Source organism: Oncorhynchus mykiss, chromosome 8 (assembly GCF_013265735.2).
Source record: "Oncorhynchus mykiss isolate Arlee chromosome 8, USDA_OmykA_1.1, whole genome shotgun sequence".
NCBI classification, from domain to species: Eukaryota; Metazoa; Chordata; class Actinopteri; order Salmoniformes; family Salmonidae; genus Oncorhynchus; species Oncorhynchus mykiss.
Window position 1 is genome coordinate 32,998,494 of NC_048572.1, and position 15,677 is coordinate 33,014,170.

General features: G+C 43.2%; 1 protein-coding gene across 1 annotated transcript in view; it reads right to left on the reverse strand.

The window, feature by feature from the left end:
- LOC110529821 (leucine-rich repeat transmembrane protein FLRT2) overlaps positions 1-13,497 on the reverse strand; it is a 34,195-nt gene extending 20,698 nt beyond the window's left edge. Inside the window, exon 1 of the mRNA XM_021612380.2 lies at positions 13,101-13,497. The gene's annotated coding sequence lies outside the window, so the exon portion shown is untranslated. The remainder of the gene's footprint in view (positions 1-13,100) is intronic.
- Positions 13,498-15,677: the final 2,180 nt, after the last annotated feature.

The following is a 15,677-nucleotide window of genomic DNA, read 5'->3' on the forward strand; positions in this document are numbered from 1 at the left end:
ATCTGTACCATCTGGTCACTGTGGTTTTCACATTTACCATTTTCTACCCCTTAGCTTTCACTTACTGCCACAGTGAGAGTCTTCCCATTTGAAAATAGTATCGCAAACATCCTCAGGCGGTCTCCTATGGATCTCTAACATCAGAAGATTAGAAGCACTACACTACCCAGTTGCTGTTGAGACGAGGCTGGTGAATCACACAGCGCCTTCCGAACATGTGCTTCCCTCTTCCAGGTTTATATTAGGTAACACTTTTTGGGGGATTGTAGATTTTGGGATAGTAGATATCCTACAGACTAGCTACAGACAATCAGTAACATTTCAACTAACTATCTACTAACCTTAGCTCTAGCCCTAACCCTTATCCTAACCCTAAAATGAACCCTTCCCTAAAACGTATTCTAAACATAACCTCAGCTGCTTATCAGCAGATAGTGTGAATCCGGACTATCCAAATAAAGTGTGACCTTCTGTTATTATATTTCTGTATTAGTGTACTCTTTCCAGAGGGAAAGGGCAGAGTGAGAGATGGAGAGTAACTGAAGAGGAGTAGGGAGAGAAGGAGGGAATTATGTAAGATCTATCGATTAAAAGGATCCCCTTTCGTCCCTCATCCTTCACAGGGCTGCGGTGCCCCAAAAGATAACTCTTAACTCTCTTTCTCTCTACACCCACCTCTCTCTTTCTCTCATCTCCCATTTCTCATCTCTCACTCTCTTTCTCTCATCCCTCTCTCGCAGGTGGAACAGGGCCCAACCCTGGCGCCTGCCACCCTGTGCAGATTAATTGAAGCATAGCACTGTAAATTAATCACATATGGCTAATATCTCTCCTCTCAGCTTTGCAGGGAGCGGGCCAGAATCACCTCGCTCTATTCTTCCGGGAGTCAGTCAGCGGTGACTCTCAGGCCACTCAAAAAAAATGACAAAATAAATTAAAAATGGTATTGTAGCAAAGTTCAGTAGCTGGAGTCCCGCTATATAATTCAGGACTTCATTTTGTATTACTCGGGACCTCCGGTCCATTCTCTCTCTCGCCGTTCATAATGCAAAACTCCAGATTCATTTCCTTGTTCCAGGTAAGTAAAAAACAGTGTGGAAACCTGTCCGATTGCATTAAGATAAATTGAGTAATCATAGTTTTAGTTTCATTAGTTATTTTTAAGGGCCACTGCCCAAAACAACACTTTACTGAGGAAGTGGAAGACGGCTGGCCAACTGGTCACCATTAAGGGTTAATGGAAATCATGGTCTAATGTACTTCAACGAAGTGAAATATGTTCATGAAAGTGCAATAAGAGATGATCGAAGACTAAGCAACACAAGGAACGTTGCAATGCAGTGGCAGCAATGATAATACCATTAGTATGTTGTTACAGTTGTGTAGGGTTAAGGTAAACACAAAGCAACAACGTACTGATTTTCCTCTCAGATACTCAATGTAATCTTGTCAATGATACGGACTGTCAACTCTTTGGAGGTTTAAACTCTCTCCCTTTTTTTCTTCCAGTCATGGGTTTGATTTGTTGCTCCTAGATTAAATTGCAGAGATTTGCGATAGGACAATATTCCTATAACTAAGGTCTGATATCAACAGTCTTATAACTCATAAGAACATTGCTTTCATACAAAGTTCCAGTGCACTGTTGGTTCCCCTTATCGTCTGGCTGATCAACAGTATTCATTGACTTGCCAAAGGCCCTGATTGCATGGTTAGAAATTCATGTGGTAGATGTATTGGCTTTGATATGAATGTTATGTGGTTTTGCCCATGGGGGCAGTTCCATTAGTTAGATTTTCCATCTGTCTGAAGCAAGACTGAACTCTTTAGCTTTGTCACATTTCATTTTCTTTGCGAACTTAAAGCTGCAATATGTAACTTTTTGGACAACCAGACCAAATTCACATAGAACTTTGAGTTCTATATCGGTCATTCTCATTGAAAGCAAGTCTAAGAAGCGGGTGATTTGTTCTATGTTTTCGCTATTTCTATGCTTTCCGTTCTTCCGTTTTGTACACCAGCTTCAAACAGCTGGAAATACAATATTTTTTGTGTTTTAGATTATACAATGATTCTCTACACGTCTGCTTGTTTTGTCACAAACTGAAATTAGGCGAACTATTCGAATTTTAGCAAACAGGAAATTGTGGAGCAATTTCTGCATATTGACATTCGTCAAGGAATTTTTCACTTTCTAAACCGATGTTTCTAGTGTGTGCCTTGAAATGCCTTGATTTCCCTATTGAATCATATATTTAGGAGTACGATGCTAAGAAATTCATGCATCAATTCCATGTTCTTGTACACCAAAAGGAGCGGAGACTATGTTGTGTTATATTTAGATGCAGCAGCATCCTTGTTCTGCGTGGTGTATTTACTGCTAGTACTGTGTACTATTGTGATCTGTCAGAAAGAAAATAAACCCTGAGAACTTAGAACCCTGAGAACAGAATCAGATTTTGTTGTATGGACGTGCCATTCAACCCACGTGTTCTATGCAATGTTTCGCCACATACAGCAAGCAAGCCTGGTTCTGATTAAACACAATCTTGATGTGTGTAGTGCATATACTAAGCGCCATGTGCTCCCTGCTGTGCGTGTGCACACACTGCCCACACACACATTTGTCATGCCGAACTACTTGTCGAGACTGTTGTTGTGATTAATGTGGTGGTTTAGGGTGGCTTTAGCGTGATCACTGCACTGTCAAAGCAGTGTGTGTAATTTCGCTGTGCATGCCGCAGTTTTGCTGAACCACATTCACATTAACAGCAGGCACGAGGAAAACAAACTGAAAAAAGGGCAAAGACAAACTCATTTAAACCGCAGGTCGGTAGGTTTGCATCCGCGAAACGGTGAAGTGGTATTCCCACAAACAGTGAACCCCTTTGTTCTCCCCACGACCTTAGATCCGACACTTTTATTTGACATCGAGGTCTGTCCTGCCCAACAACTGTTGTTAAAGCATCTAAAGTCCCCTTAACACACGGATATGTCTGCAGTGTGAGATTATGACTGTAATAAAACAACCTTGGCTCTGTTTCCCTGAGAAATCGAAAACAATAGTCAACACGTGTGAGGCATGTCAAAAATTCCCCCGGCGTTAATCGAAACTGTTATGGCAGGTAGGAGTGTTGGGCCAGGAACCGAAAGGTTGCTGGATCGAATCAATCCCTGAATTGACAAGGTACAAATCTGTCGTTCTGCACTGAGCGAGGCAGTTAACCCACTGAAGACACATGTCAGTTGAATATATCCCCCTTTCCCCCAATTAGAGTGAGCAGGTATTTCTCATGAGTATCTGTTTTCTCCTGGGCGTCCAGTGACTGAGGTGAAAAGCCTGGGATTGGTAGTCAGAACAGGGGAATGCTCTAGATGTGCACATGGAAGTGTTTTAGAGATATTTTGTGGGGGAGGCAGTTTGCCAAAGAGATGTAGGATCAAACCATGTCCTCTTAAATGTATCTTTTGGAAGGAGAGTGTTAGCACATTCCTCTCTAGCTATCTGTGCATGTCTGGACTTTGTTGGGGGAACGGTAACTGTCGTGTGGCACAGGGGTTGTGTTAGAAAACCCACCTCAGGACTTGAGCGTTGGCTTCGGTCCAGTTCAACTGACTGGCTAACAAGAATAGCTTATAAATGGAGCCCTTTATACTGTCTGCACATACACACGCATGCAAGAATGTAACGCCCCATTCACATCCCAAATTTGCAGTCCGTTGCGTACAACATTGGATGTTAAAGCCAATTATATTATATGATTGTAGCCTCACGTTTTAATTCGGAAAAGTTTCTTGTGATGGTCATGACATTTGTTTGAGGTGTAGCTACACCATCTTCAACCTAGCCTAGCTTTTAATTAGTTAGCTATCATTAGCTGCTCTGTGTGAACTAGCTTGACTTGCTAGAAACTCAGAGAAAGAAGTTGAGGGAAAAGTAACTCAATTAAACCTGTTTTATTATCACCTGAAACATTGTTTCAGATGAGTGCTATCTCTGACAAGAGACAGGATCTCTTCCATCTTGCGTTATGAAACCCTATGCTCATCCGACCAGTAGAGGAACGAGATTACGTGAAAAGGAAGAATGGCCAACTGAATTGTGTCAGTTTGGGTATGGGTCATAAGCTCACAAACGCAGGCACGCATGCGTGCACACAGGTAATCACTCATTCACATGCACACGTACAGACACAGACACAGATGAGTGCTAAGACACACACTTGCACACACACACACACACACACACACACACACACACACACACCACTGTCTACAGGTGTCAGAGAAAGTAGTGCTTTCAACTCCCCAGCATTCATCAGAGCACTTCAGTAACACAGTCAGAAAGTCATTGTTATTACTCTTACAGAGAGGAATCCAAGTTGAACTATGCCAAGAATAGGGAGAGGTGGGGGGAGAGAGAGAGATCACAATGGTGATAGGGAGGAGGAGAGACCTGTCACTTATCTTGCTGGAGTTTTTTTTGGCTTCTACACTGATACAAGACAGGGTGAGGTAGAGCAAACAGGACCGCCACTGAGCATGCCCAGTTGAGCCTACTAATCTCACAACGCACTCCGACCTATCCGGCCCACTGACAGCATTTAATTACAAACAGCCTAGTGTCAGGCACACACACACCGAGTGTCAGGTAATTCCTTGCTCTCCCTCTCTCACACTTCCCCTTCCCAGGCAGCAATTACACCCTTTCGCTCTTGTCAATGCAGCAGCGTTTTTTTTCCTGCTCTGCGTAGCCAAACATCTACCCATACCCTCCCTCCCTCCTCTGTCACCCCCCCCCCCCCCCCCCCCCCAAGTAGAACAAAGGCCAACTGCTCCATTACTCACTTGTTCAGTTTAACTCAACAATGAGAGCCTATAGTATTGGCTCTGTTGAAGCTAACATAATACAGTAATTCTACACCGAGAAGTTGATAGATCTAGGATCAGGTTCCCTTTCACAAGTAGTTCATTGGTCTATTAAGGTTTAAAGCACATAATTGACCTTCTGTGTCGTGAGTTGATCAGTGTCTCTAGGCATGTTGATTGAGAATACGCTCTTTTGCGAAAAACGCCCTCGGGAAGACCATTAAATCATCTACTGGATTAGTATCAGGTGAACGGGAATTCATTTAACTGAGATCAATCAGCAGTGTTTTCTCTGGTTTCAGAGAAGATACATTCTGAATGCAAACAACACCTGTTTTCTTACCAGATAAAGAAGTTGTAAAAAAAAAAACTATAAAGCCTAGATTAATAAAAACATTTCCTGTCACTAGACAATCAGCTTTTAAAACAACACAACAATTAGTTTGATATAGCTGTCATTCAGCCGTTTACAGTAAATTGCATAGTAAAGTATGGCCTCAGTCGAGGATACACAGTAGGCCTATAGAATAGTGCCATAGGATAGGGCCTGATGAATGAAAATATACATTTCAACAGGGATCCTTTCTGTGGTCATTAAGGGATTTTATGAAAGCTACTTGTCACCTCCTTAATACTCACAGTACTTACAGGGGAAAAAAAGTCTGACTTGATTCTTCCCTAGCGTTGTTTACCGAGCCAGCCAGAGCCGATAAATACCAAAGAATAACTTCACCCTCAAACTCTCCCTCTTTACCCACAGCCAATTTCCTCCAATGGAGGCGATTCTTTTTGCTGGGCTTATTGGGGCGGATGCCACTCTGGCTTTTACACTGTGGAGTGAAAATGAGGGATTTCTAATGACTGTGCACTCTGATAGTCTTCCAACGGAACAGGGTCCAAGGCCGCTCACTCCGGAGCTCTAACTCAGCACAACTCAACAACAGCCACATAACTCTCCCTACTCTCCACCAGGCCATGGTAGAATACCGGAGAATGGAAGGAAAACCGAGCTGCTCGCAGTACTCTACGAGTGTTAGCAGATGGAGAGAGTTAATGCGAGTCTGTAACAGAAAAATACGTGGCGTACTCGGCCAAAACCCTAAAGCTTATTATATCTCATTATGGAGATTTCTGTTGTGACAGCAGGAGAATGTTCAGGTTGTTGATATGGCTTCTTCTTTTTTGGCTGTGAACATCTGCAGAGAAAAACTGTGGTGGTGTTGGATGCGTCGGAGAAGAAAAACATACTACCATGCATACTCCAGTGTACTGGTACATTTGTTCATGCTAACCTAAAGCACGAGTAATGAGCACTTAAATGTGTAGTGTCAAAAACGCTAATGATTTTAATTGATGGAGTAATTAGCGGTGTGTTTGTTGAATAACGTCCAAACCTCATAATCTGTTTCTTGTTCAAGGATTTAAAAAAGAACACCTTTGTCCTTAGTTAAGGGATAGATACTGTAAATGCTTTTTTGTTGTTGTATTTCCTTAGTTATAAGGGAAATGTCAACTATATTTGTTTTATATAGTATGTGGAGTTTCAGTCTAATTTGGATTCAGACGTCTCTCTGTGTAGTGTGTCTAGATTGCTTAACTCCTTTTATTGTTTATTAATCAAGTACATTAATGTAGAGGCAGCTACTGTATATCTACAGTAAAATGTTCCTATCATCCTAATACTTTTACAATTCTAGAGATTCTGTTTTTTATATACGGGAGTTAAAAAAATGACAAAGGGGGATGGTCAAATGCAAATGTTTCGATAATTTAATTGATTGATTCTTGAAGAATATCGATTAAAATGCCTTATACATTTATTCAACGGGCGTTTCAAGCTTCATCATTTTCTAATCTGGTTCCAGTGACAGGTTTGGTATTGTAGCCTATATAGACAGTAGACACTGGGGGACTATTTTCTCAGGGCCAACACTTCATCTCCTCTCCCTGAGTGAGCGTTTGCTCTGTGTAAAAGGAGAACACTTGACCCCTATTGTCTCCATGTATAGACATATTCCCCTGCGTAATGGGCTTTTACATATAGATGTCAAGACACACACACACACACACACACATACAAACACACACACACACACACACACACACACACACACACACACACACACACACACACACACACGTGCACATGTAGGCACATCAGCATGCACATACGCGGGAGCGCATCCACAAACCCAAGCCATATTACAGAGATGCGCACACACACACACAAAGTCACATTTCTTTTCATTGACGTACCACACCCAGGATGAGCATGTTTTAAAGGCAGTCTTTTCCATGGCATTTGACTTGCAACATTCAAGTGAAGCAAAACAAATTCCACTCATGAGTGCATTTGAAATAGCGCGGCACAAAACAGACGCGCCCAGGAATGTCATGTCGACCTGCAAAGACCTACCGATGAGAAATCTTGAATTGATACAGTCCTATGTTCTGAATATAGCTACAACAGAAGTAGTGTTGAAATTCACAGCCTATGTGGTTGTATGGAGATGAGAGAAGGGTTTAGTAGATCATGATGTGGCTTTACACAAAACTTTTTAATTTTTAATCCAGTAGGAATTCACCTTTTTTTGCTCTAAATGTTCTTAGTAAAAACTGCTTCTGTTTCTTGCCTTTTTGAATCGTTTTTTTTCCTTCAGTTTAGTGCACTTTTCCTGTAGGCTAGTGTCGGTCTGTATTTTTTCAGCAGTGCCACTGGACTTATTTTTCCCTCTGTCTGTCTTTCCTCTTGCTTCAATGGGCCATATGCTTCAACAACATGTGGGAGGCAGGGAGACATCTTGGGTGGAAAATTGATTCTAACTGGCTGATCCAGGGCATACGTGTAATGGTGGCCGAGACTGCCTCAGTCCCACAGTGCAATGTCACCACAAGCTATCAGCCTTAGTGCTCTGGGCTTTGATGCTGCTCAGTGTATATTCTGAGCCGGTAAGCCTATATGCCCCAGGAGACCAGGTCAACCAATGGGCCCACAGCCATCTCCTCTTCTTTGATATTGTTATGGAAAAGTGGCAACAGACAGATTTTTTTTAGGGGCTTGATGTTGCAACAGCTAGAGCTCAGCAGAAACAAAAAAGGGTGACTCTTCTAGCTACGCTGAGTGTGAAGGAGAAGTAACTGACCACCATTGTTTTAGTGCCAACACAAACTCACTCACTTCTTGGAATCTTTTAATGTGCCATAATAAATTGCAGTAGAAAGCAATTGCTGGGCGATATGCTGAGGGGTTTGAAATTGAATCCTGTATCATGTGGGGACGACGAGGCACCCTCAAAGAGAAACGCCGGGGTCCCTGGGGGATTCTGGGAAGGCCATCTGATCCCACCTCGAATGAGCTGAATTAATGGACACGATACAGATTTCAGAACTACAGGTCTCTGTACTGTCTGACTGAACATACACACAGACGTAGACACACACACACACACACACACACACACACACACACACACACACACACACACACACACACACACACACAGGGATAGATGAACCTTGACATGTGTAGTCTAACTACTTCATCACGCGATGCAGCAAAAAAAAAACTCCCAGCAACAAGAACATTCCAGCAAATGACAGCCCTGATCTGCTGTACCCTCCAAGAGAGATGCAAGTAAGCCCATTAAATATGTCTCTATAACTCTCACTGGCTAAAAATCACCCTGGTCAGCCCAAGGCTGAGACACTCCCTCTGATTGGTTGGCTGCAGTTTGTTTGAGTTTAAACGGTGGGTTGTTGCCGTGGCGTTGGAGCCCTGCTGTGTGGCAGTCAGCCCTGTTTGCTCTAACTCCAGGTGGCATTAGCGATATGCATTAGGAGCCCTCTGCCCTCATAATGGCAGAATAAAAGTGAGCCCCAGCGCTGTTGGGCTCAGATGTAACTGGATAAAGGCTGTCAGAGGCTTGTCTGCACCGCAAGTGGAAACGCAGACAGAATCTAATAAGGAGGTCCAACCCGCAGCGATTCAGACAAAATCAAAACAAAGGGGCTCTGAATATGGGCCCTTCTGGGCCTAAACCCGTGCCGCCTCTAGCCGGTGTGGGGCCCCTAAGAGCGATTTGGATTGGGAGCACCTTCTGCGAATAGGCCCCTTCTGCGTATAGGCCCCCTCTGCGTATTGGCCCCTCACTCTAAATCTGGACCCCCTCTGCATATAGCAGAGCACTGCTGACATGGGAGAACTGAGTGACTGACATAACAAATAGAAAACTGCTGATGCACCAGAGATTTTTGAAATTACACCTTGTGTATTCCACTTTTCCTGATTGAGTTCGTAAATAAATGGTTGTGGGCCCCCTAGTGGCCGCATTTTGTTTCATTGAGTCCAACTAGCCGATTCGGGATGGTAGCCTACTTTAGGAATATAGATAAACAAGACATTGACTGACTGTGGTTATCTGTATTCAGACAGAAGGATGTTTTTTCTTCTTCTCTTCTATCAGGGATAACATTATGGGAATAGAAACCACCAAAAAAGGATTGGGGAGGGGAGAGAGGCAGAGCTGGGTCAGCGTGAGGTATCTGATAGCTCTCTGTGTGTGTGTGTGTGTGGGCGTGCGTTCATGCGTGTGTTTCTTAAAAAAAAAAAATCTCAGTACAGACACTGGTCTAAAAGACCCATTCATCCTGAGTCATGTTTCACTAGGGCTGCAGTGTCAGGCTGAGAGAGAAAAATAACAGAGCCTAATATCCTCCATATGTCCTAGCTGCCCCATGCAGGAAAACAACATCCTGGTCCTGGCTGCCTCTCCTACTGCCTGATCAAAACAATACCTCTTCCTCTCATCGCTGCTCCTGTCCTGCTTACTGGTGTTGGATGGGAATAACTAGGAAAATATATGCGTAACCCTCCCCTGACATAGCGCCTCGTTTGATGTGGATTATTCAAACACATGCACTTTCTCTCCGTTCTCGGAGCAAAAACACATCTGACTCATTAAGTTTGAACAGCTCTGACAGAATATGAATGAGGCCAGCCAGTCAACCAGTTTTGTGGACCTGATTTTTAAGCCTGAGATAAGTTGGCTTGTCAAAAGCTTTCTCTCAGATGTTTAGCTGGAGGGCTGTCAATTTTTTTGACAATCAAAAATAAGGTGTGTCGTGGGATATGATAGTTTAGCCTTGCTTTGCTCCAGGCCAGGTCTGTGGGTCATGTGAAAATGTGAGTGGCTTGGCTGGCATTACTGGCTGCTGGAAGATAGGCAGGGAGAGGGGAGAGTACTTTCTCCCTCTGGCTGATAAAAGGCAGAGAGGTGATCACACTGCTGCCCAGGCCTACAGCCCTCTGTTGGGCTACTGCCAAAGCAATACACACACACACACACACACACACACACATATCACGGGCCACATGGATAAGAGATCTGCCTGCCAGGCTTGCACAAGGTCCACAAAGTTTATCTTGGATATGTGGTAATGTATTTGTTGACTAAACCTCAATGAATTCAGACTATATCCACAATGAATGATATGGAATGGAATGGAATAGATGTTGCAACAGCAACATGAATAATGACTGATGGTTTACTGTCTGATTGAGAGTGGAAGAGGCACTAAGGCATGAAGGGGGAGTCGGTGGGCAGTGGTCAGAGACGTGATGCCTGTTAAATGAGTCCACTGTGACGGTGGCTGGACAGAGGAGAAAATAGAGAGACTGTGAGTGAGAGCGAGAGAGAGCGAGAGCGAGAGAGACTGCGCGGGAAGCCTTGGCTGCTGGCAGCTCGGAGCTCCGGAGTGCTCTCTTGGCCGCCTTCTGAACGTTCCAAAACAAACAACAATGGCCCTTCCAGCCTTGCTGCTCACAGCCAATAAAATGACTCTCAGAAATCAGTCAGTCACAAACTACTTTGCTCTCTGGATATCCATGCTCCAGCCAAGAGAGGACGCACACGGCGCAGTTATCACGAGAAGGCTAAACCATTTTAAGTGATTCATCTGAAAGTGGGTTAGAATCAGATAAAATAATGTTTTTGTGTTATAGATCCATCTTTATTTTTTTTTTATAATCCTATCAATAAATTAAAATCATTGACGTCTAAATAAACAAAATTCATATTTTTTTAATCTGGTATTGGGCTCAATTTTGAAACAACCCAGTGGGCAAAAACTGGTGGAATCAAAGACGCTAATGCGTCTATGTCATTCCAAACAAAAAAAATGCAATGTAATGATATTAAATCAATGTGGATAACCGATTGGATTTGAAGAAAGTCATCAACATATGGGAGTTTTGTCTTTTTCTCACCCAACTTTGAACCTAAATCCAATGACACGTGACATTTTTTGTTCATTGAATTCACATTAATTGACAACTCAACCAAATGTAAATCAAAACTAGCTATTGAATTGATGTATGTGCCCAGGGGTAACTAATTAAATATGGCTGATGGTGAAAATGTAAATAATCAAACTGTTTGATATATCGTACTATGCTTATGCACTATTTTAGGATAATACTTTTTCAATTATTCAGACACACAACATTTGTATTTTATTTACATGAATCTGTCATCAAGTTCCAAGGAAAAGTTAGCTCACAAATTCGAGTACAGTATATTTTTTCCACATATAGACTTTTTAGGTCAATTACACATGATCCATTCCTTTAGCACTAATGACATTACCCGCTGGTATTTGGTTCTATTTTTCTATCGTCTGCGGGAGGCCATTTCTCTCTCCCCCTTTTTCTGATGCCCAGAAGAAGGTGAGTGTCGAAGGCAGTAGGTTATAACTCAGTACGGTTCCTTATGCCAGGCTCTCAGTTTGCCATGTATGCTCTGCTCTCCCTGGCCTCCCTACCCGCATTTCTGGGCTGTGCCCTGAGTCCAAGTTGCTGCTCTAGACAATGCTTGATTCATGACTGAGTTTCCCGACAGTCATATGACTCAAGACACTGATGGAGACTTAGGTCATGCACTACCGAGGCACCTGAAGCGAGGGTTGGTATGATGTATTCTATGTGGAGACCTGTAACTGTTCTTTGTAGTGGTATCAAACCTGCTGCCAAACCTGATGCTCCTATCACGTAGCAAGTAGCAATATGTTGTTCTGATGTCATAGTTACATCATGATTAAATAGTATGTGAATAGAGTTCTGGTTTCTGAAGAAATGTGTTATTTGAAGGGAGGGATAATACAATTGTACATGGTAGTATTATAAAAATATTGTTGGGTTTGATCAATAATTGTTCAATAATCAAACTGCAGTTTTGGCAAGGGCCTTATGAGTTCCTGCTTTTTCCACTGAAAATGAAAACGGTATGAGAACCCCCAGTGCAAACAGAGTGTGAAAAGAAGGTATCTAAAATCAAATCCTATCCTCTTTTTATCCTTTTTTGAATTCATTCACAACCAGAGCTCTTCCACGGTTGGGCTAATGCGTCTAAATGTTTTTCTTGATCATTTTGATTTTAACGTCAGAGTATACAACAGTCAGATCCTGTCAAATGCAACAGATAAAAGCCCATTAAATGAACAACACCTCTCACTGATAAGTAGCAGTGAATTATTGCTACGCCTCACCAAATATTTTATAATATTCATTTGGAAAGTGATTCAAAAATATTTAAACAAGACATCAAAAGTGTGTACCAGCTTTTACGATGTACCATTATCTTCACAATTTCCAGGCTACTCCTAAGAGCCTGTCTTTCTCAGCTTCCCAGAATAATACCCTACTTTATCAGGCTATAAAAATACCATAAGTCATTCTAGGTTTGCTCTGTCTGAACACATTACAATCTTTCTGAAACGTTTCACAAGGGAATGATCGTAGTAAACACTACACAAACAAGTTTCACTGGCCAAAAATACATAGCTCAAATTGTACAACAGTCAATTAACTGGATTTTTTTTCTCCAATGCCTTAAAAATGCATAGACTACTGTATCTAATAGCACCATTTACATTTTAGAAATAGCTTCCTTGTATTCAGATCAAGTTGCTCCCTTTCGGGAATACGTTCTTCCTTCGCTCAAACTCTACCTCTTTATGCAGACGCACTGATTGGTTTAATTATGATTGCACCGATTAAGTGTGTCTTCTCTGCTCTCCTAGCTATCTCAGCCTGAATCACAAAGATCCAGGGAGTTTGAGTTTGGAGCTTTGCTTTAAGTGCTGTGGGGTGTTGTTAGTCTCTCACGCTCTCTCTCTCTCTCTCTCTCACTTTCTCTCACATGTTGTCAGACACTCATTAGAAGAGGGGATCTTACCGTTTTTGAGGCAGCTGGTGGTCAAATCAGGGTCAGAGAGAGAGCGGCGACCTCCCGGAGTTACACACGCATCCCAGGACAGCTCCCGGACGGCAGGGTAGTGAGGGCTCGTTATCTTAAAAGAGCACAGTGTCTGTCGGGCAGCATGTTGCAAGCGGCAGACGTATGTCGGGAGGAAACTACAGGCACCAGTCAGAGAGGAGAGAAAGAGCTGAAAGAGAGAGAGACAGAGCAGGACGCCGGCAGTCGTTTCGCTTCCTCCTCTTGTGTGAGGAGTGTATGTAACTTAACCCCTGAGCAGCCTGAACCTTCACACACCGACACACACAACCAGTTCGAACCCGTCCAACAATGGTTGTCTTTTTTTGTTATGTTGTTTAACTCCTGAGAGTGGCGATGAGCTCACCGTGGTCTCGTGTTTCAGGGCTGGGGTGTCTTGGAGGAATGTGAGAGCAGGCTCACGGAGAGGCAGAGGCGATGGAGAGGTCAGAGGGCACCAGAGGGCACCTGGGGGAGTTATCAGGGGAATGATGGGGGGGAGTTCCAAGAGATTCACCGAGAAAAAAAAAAGAGGAATTAGGGACTGTTTGACATTTCTGAACTGGGCCCTGGAGAAAAATGGGGGAGGGCCATGTTTTTCCAATTTCAGTCAGGGGAAGGGTTTAGTATTTTTTTTTATCTAGTCTAGTAGAGGGTCATGTAATTTGTAATCGATTACATTTCTAAATTGCCCAATTCTGCCCCTCATCCCTGATTCTCTGCTGGTTGCGAAATATCAGGTGCACCCTGTGCCTGTGGCCTCAATAAAATGAAAGAATGCCTATAGTTATACTGTACAAAGTGCATGCTCAGATCATTTTTACAATGCAGAAATCGCTCAGTTCTGCCTCCGGGACAAGATTCATCCCAATAGTCGTCAACCTGCTCATGTGAAATTACATCGAAATGCATGAATCGTATATTTTTTCTCCTACAAAGAAGATCTCTCCCCCCTGCTCTTGTCCGAGGCGGTCGTCGAAACCCACAACCTACTAGCCCACAGCCCTGTGCACAATCAAAATTGCTACGTTGCCATGTAATGCTGACATGAAGAAGAACAGCTTCTAAAAGTGCATACCTAAGGCTCTGGTTTGTACAAGAAGAGAGCGTAAATGGTAGACATGTAATTGGCTTTTTTTGCGTGTGCAGGGAGGGTTGGGTAAAAATATATTTTACTGAAGGGAGGGCCATCCATAACGTACAGTTCCTTAGAAGGGCCAGGAGTCAGACATGCCGCAGGGCTAGAGGAGCGCCCAGGTGGATTGAGAGCTGTAGGCTATGAACATGAGGACAGAGCGCATTTAGCAAGCGCATTTAGCACTCGAACCCACTGTCGATTTACCCCTAGCTCAGAAACTGCACAGGCTCTGTGCTTTGAACAGAGACAGCAGCCGAGGTGTGTGTTTTACTGTCTAATGCTCGAGGGGGGAAATGACAGGCGCCTGCTTTGTTGGAACTGGGGCCTCTCCTGTCTAACTAGATGATTTCTATAGTTCTTTTATGTTCCTCCGTTCCACCTGAGGAGAGAGGACAGAGGTGTGAGATTGTTGGTGTTAGTCATATTTTCTTCAGGCTAAATCCATACAAAACTTTCCAATTAGGAAAGGAACAAACTGGTTTCTGAAAAAAACTTAAATGAACTAACTCCTCATCCCATATCAGTTCCAAAACAATCATAATTTACTGGGCTGGTAACAGGGGGTTGGAGCATTTATTTGTTTCTTTTTCAGGGCTTTGTTTACTCTCCCTGCCTGCTGTTGCTGTTTCAGCTTCGAACTGCCAGATCAGCGTTGCTTCAGAGCCTCTGGGAACTTCACAGGAAGTGTGTGAATGAACACTGCAGGCCCCACATCCCACATCTCCGGAATCTTGATCCCTTTTTCTCTTGTGGCTGATTCAAGAGCGGGACTGGCTAATCGCTCGCACAGATAGCCTCCTTTCTGAGGCCTTTTGGGACTGTAAACTCCCACCTCATTACGGGATGGAAGTGTGTGTGAGTGTGGCGTGCAGTGTGTATGTGTATGTTTGTGCGGGATGGGCACACCCTGGTGGGTCCAATCCCATGGGAATGCGGTGATAGCGAACAGCTTGTTTTTGTGTTCTTTGGCGATGCTGCTGCTCCTGGAATTCCGATAGGCACAGGGGAGGTCTAACATTTAAAAACAGTGCCAGGCATAAAACAAGTTATAAAAAGCTTTTTATTTTTTTCACTTAAAGTTTCTTCTTACTTTTCAAGCCATGTTTTGTCTAATTGCTGCCATTTTTGAACTGCATGTTTCTCAGAATATAGTTTGGATGCTAAAAACCTTTGTTTGAGTGTCAACTTAGTTTTGAGTCCGTTTTCAGTACCTAGCTATGTGTTGGTCTAATGTAGTTTGTACTCTATGTTAATTCCTTGTCACAGCCTGACAGGTTGAACTTGAGGTTGAGTTTAATCCTCTGGTGAATCACCTGATCTGTCTCAGCCAAATGAGTCAGGTCGGTGTTACACGTCCCGACACGCCCAGCTTACTAACACTTGGCTCTGGTCATGTCCCC